Consider the following 5,012-nt stretch of genomic DNA (forward strand, 5'->3'; position numbering starts at 1 on the left):
GTTTTATTTGCAAGAGAGCCCTTTCCGCCTCCCAGGGGTCCAGCGGCTGCAGCCTTGTGAGCAGCAATTCAGCCTCTTGCAGCCTGAGCAGAAGGAATGAGGGAAGCAGTTGCTGAGTTGGTCCACCAGGTGGCAGCACAGAGAGCAGCAGAGGCCGATGCAGGAAGACGACATCGACCGCGGCCAAGGGCCACACGGAGAGCCACTGAGGCCCACGGGAATGGGGCCTGTGCGTGGGATACCAGCTCTGTTTGGTGAGTAAATGCGGCGTCTAGGATAGTTTTATTTTTATCCGGGTTGTTACTCATGTCCTTGGTCATGAAAAGCCTGGAGAAATAAAGTTATACTCAAAACTTAAGATTTGTTTCATTTTCTTTTTCTTTTTATTCGGTCTCCGCAGAGACTGTCAAAAATTGCCAATGCCGACTATATTTCAAGTCGTCATGGCGGGGTATTGGGAAAAGTTTTCAATTAGCAATAATCGCACCTCGGATAAACCCATTGGCTACGATACTGCCACTGTGCAAAGCTAGAATTTGTTTTTTAAAAATGAAAACATAATGAGTTAGTTGGCAAAGATCATTTCTGTCTGGGTAAATTCGGGTTGAAAAATATAATGGGGATTCAGTGGTCACTTTTTTTTTAGACAGCGTTCTCGCTCTGTCACCCAGCTGGAGTGCAGTGGTATGATCACAGTTCACTATGATTTTTACTGTTGGGGCTCACTGTAGCCCCAACCTCCCAGGCTCAAGGGATCTTCCTGCCTCAGCCTCCCAAGTAGCTGGGACTACCGATGTGCGCCACCACACCTAGCTAATATTTTTATTATTATTTGTAGAGATGGCATCTCGCCATGTTGCCCAGGCTGGTCTTGAACACCTGGCCTCAAGTGATCCTGCTGCCTCGGCCTCCCAAAGTACTGGGATTACAGGCCTGAGCCACTGTGCACAGCCCATAAATCACTTTCAAAGAAAGTAAGGTTGCTGGTTTCACCTCCCTCGGGTTCAGCTGAGGCTGTTGTTTGGCCTAGTGTGAGAGGAGCAACTTCTTCCTTTTTTTGTCCTGTGTGGCTCTTGCCTGTGAAGAGGGTCCATCCACAGCTTGCGCTGCCTCCCTGTTGCTCCCCACCTCTGGTTCCCCAGGAGATGTACCCTGCCTCGGAGAGAAGAGGGAGAGAAGGAAGAAGCCCCACTGCCCACTGTTGGCCCACTGTGGAGAGGCTGCTGCTGCCGCCAGGAGCTCTGGTGGGAGGGAGGCGGTGACCCTAGACAAGGAGAATCTTCCCAGGGAAATCCTGGGCGGGGCTAACTAAAGCCATGCAGGGTAGGAAGCAACTTCTCCCCAAGCCACAGTCCAACGGCAGCCTCAATTATGCAGCCTCTTTCTACGGCACCATCTCCCCCAGCCTTGCCTTCTGCCCCTACTCATCAACTTCCACTCTCCAAAAGAAGAAAACTACTTATTGAGCAGAAGCAAATGCTACATAATTTAACACATACTGTACACCACACCTTCACACGTATAGCAATGCATTTAGTTCTCACAACAAATCTATGAGAATATCATACCCATTTACCAGATGAGTAAATTGAGTCACCTGGCTTCTGATTCACATTGAGTGACTCCAAAGACTATTTTTTTTTCACACCAGTGTGTAAGTCATCATTCTATCATTTTATGTGTTATACCTTCTAGGGACTGTTTGCTTTTTTAAAAAGGATCCTGAAAGGGATACGACTAAAGATGAGTACCACGTATACTCTCTTGCCACGAATGTCTGCAGCCTCACCCAGGCCAGATGAATGGTATTTCCAGACTTTGGGTCTTAATGTCTATAGTTTCTTTTTTCCTTTTGCTACACTTGATCTAGCACCATTGGCTTCTGGGTGCATTCTTTGATTTTCTGATTTATTGTAGGGATTAGAAATGGAATGTGTTAAATGCATTTGCACAAGTGCAATTCAACATGCTAAGACAGGATCGACCTGCCAAACATCTAAGTGTCTGAGAACCATCAACACCTGCCATGCCAGAGGACTGCTGGCATGTACCTGTCACCACCATTGCACTCTGACCTCCTCTCCAGCTGGAGCACACCACAGTCACAGCCCAGTCCTTCCAGGAAAGCTTCCTTCAGTTATCACGATGGTAGGATGTATTTTTAAATGAACGATCATTTTGAACAGTCCTGCATTTGAAGGATTTCCAATCTTCAAATCATCATTAGTTTCTAGGGCTGTGACATTTGTTTCATGACAAAGTACCTGAAACTGGGTGACTTAGAACCACAGGAATGTATTCTCCTTTAGTGCTGGAGGCAAGAAGTTAGAAATCAAAGGGTCAGCAGCAAAGGCCATGCTCCCTCTGAATCTGTTCCAGGCCCCTCTCTTAGCTTCTAGTGGTTGCCAGCAATCCTCAACATTTCTTGGCTTGTAGATGTCTCATTCCAATCTCCGCCTCCGCCTCCACAAGGCCTTCTCTTCTCTCTGTGTGTGTCTCCACATTTCACTCTTGTTATAAGGACACCCATCCCAATCCAGAATGATGTCATCCTAACTCGACTACGTTTGCAAAGACCTTGCTTCCAAATAAGATCACAGTCACAGTTACCAGGGATTAGGACTTCCACATATCTTTTCTCAAGACACAATTTAATCTACAGTGACTACCTTTTCCCAGACATCACTAATCAATCATGGCCTATTCTGCTGGACAAGCTGGATACAGTGATCCCCCAGGCAGCCGGCCTGGCTGTACCTACCAGCAATCAGAGGTGACACCTGCGGCGAAGCCGATTGGCCATCGCAAGTCTCACTAAAGGAATGAGTCTGCAATGATGGCAATCTGACATGTGGTGATAAGCCCATGGGGGAGATTGTGCCGGCATCCTTCAAGCCCAGGTGCAGGTGGCGGGTTTGCTGCACGAATAAGGTGGGTCCCGCTGCGGAAGGAGTCACCAGACTGTCTGGTGGGGACTGGCCTGGCAGGGACCGTGTACACCTGACCACAGCCCTGATTCACAAGGGAGACATTCCTGCTGCCTCTTCTGAGTTTGCAATCCACATGCATTGTAGCATGGCCTGGCTCCAACTTCACTCCATGCATCCATTTCTCCTCCCCATACCCCTGCACATTGAAAACAGTGATACACAGCCATCTCACGGGGCTGTTGGGCGATTTAATTAATGTTTATAAAGCACTCCAGGTCTTCAGATGAAAACTGCTGTGTAAGTGCAAAATTATTATTAGTTCTCAGCCTCCTGTCCCTTGACTTCTGACATGGGCTTTTGTTGTTCCTGAATGGGAGCCGTTTATGGGCCGTCCAGCTGGCTCTTGGGTATGTAGGCAAGTACATACACATTTGCAGATTTTTTCCCCTTTGAAAAAAGCATTCCGACTCTGTGGGATGTCGCAAAGCCTTTCAATCTCTGAATTTCTCTCTACTTGTCTCTACTAAGTACTGTAATCTACAAGAGTAGATTGTAAACAGGTTACTTTTGCAAAGAGTGAGGCGGGGAAATGGTCAATTTGAAGAAATAGCTCCTCTTATAATGAAGAATAAAACAATATCTCCTTCTCATGCAGAATCTAAATGAACCTCTAAGTGAGGTCTCTCTCCCTTGCCCGGAGGGATACTGTACGTGTTTATGCATTGAAAGAAGGAAAGAATAGAAGATTTGCTTCCAGTGCCCACGTTTTGCCTCCTTCCTTCACCCAAACTTCTCAGGAACCATGGAAACAAATACACCCCACCTAGATGATGTTTTCCTGATCGTCCTTTGTTACTTCAGTGTGCACTGCCTGGGATCCCATGGGGAGAATGAAATAAAAAAGTGGAAAAGAAGAAAGATACGTCTGCAAGTGAAATGTCTTGTTGCTGAAGGACAGAGTAGGGCTCATGTGTGATTTATCAAGCTTGGGGGGCAATAAACAATGTTATAAGGTACGATTTTCCTTTCCTCTAAGAAGTATTCATACTCCTCCCTCGTCACTCAGGCACAACCCATCACATTCCTTTGAAGGTATCTTTTGGTTGATCATTTTGCTTTGTTAGCAATGTCTGTTAGTCATCCAACTGCTGAAAGATTTTATTTTTAAAAATTGCTCTGGCCAGGCATGGTGGCTTACACCTGTAACCCCGGCACTTTGGGAGGCCGAGGTGGGTGGATCACAAGGTCAGGAGTTCAAGACCAGCCTGGCCAATATGGTGAAACCCCGTCTCTACTAAAAACACAAAAATTAGCCAGGCATGGTGGCGCATGCCTGTAGTCCCAGCTACTTGGGAGGCTGAGGCAGAAGAGTGGTTTGAACCCAGGAGGCGGAGGTTGCAGTGAGCTGAGATCGCACCACTGCACTCAGGCCTGGGAGACAAGAGTGAGATTCTGTCTCAAAAAAAAAAAAAAAAAAATTGCTCAGGAGCAATTATATAACATGTAATTCGTTGGACAAAAGCATAAAGGCAGAAAATCAATGAAGGGATCCAATGTCAGTTACATGGTTATCAACACAGGAAGAAATAAACCAGAAGAGCTCAGGTGATGCACACCATGCTTCCTAAGTCAATCCATCGCCAAGTAAACAGAATCTCAAATTAGATACGAGGAAAACAGGAATATTCTTCCAGGACAGAAATGCAAATTATATAAGGGCAAAACCAGGAATATTCTTCCAGGAGAGACTGAGGGGAAGTGAAGAAGGATTAAAGCAGCATGACACATGCACGGGAAGCCTATGCTGCTGCCGCAGCAGTGTCTTCTTAACTGCAGGAATGACTGTGCATCATGGGGAACCTTTTGCATGGTCTGCAGTGATTGAGTTCTGCCTCTTAGGTAGAGATAAAGATGGGAGGGATAGTTGTTTTTTTTTGGTTTTTGTTTGGTTTTGCATTCTGTTATTTTTAAAAAGCAAAAAGATAGCTGTGTTTTAAAAAATAACAAAAACATATAAGCAGCAGCTAGGCTCATAAGAAAACCCAGGGCTGACAATTGAACAGGCACGTGCAGGAGCCAGCT

General features: G+C 46.1%; 1 non-coding gene across 1 annotated transcript; it reads right to left on the bottom strand.

Moving 5' to 3' along the window:
- Positions 1 to 391: 391 nt before the first annotated feature.
- LOC118153193 (U4 spliceosomal RNA) lies at positions 392 to 531 on the bottom strand. Its single transcript, XR_004742462.1, has one exon. It is a non-coding gene; the product is annotated as a U4 spliceosomal RNA (small nuclear RNA).
- Between the last annotated feature and the right edge of the window lie 4,481 nt (positions 532 to 5,012).

Source organism: Callithrix jacchus, chromosome 4 (assembly GCF_049354715.1).
Source record: "Callithrix jacchus isolate 240 chromosome 4, calJac240_pri, whole genome shotgun sequence".
In the NCBI taxonomy this organism is placed as follows: domain Eukaryota; kingdom Metazoa; phylum Chordata; class Mammalia; order Primates; family Cebidae; genus Callithrix; species Callithrix jacchus.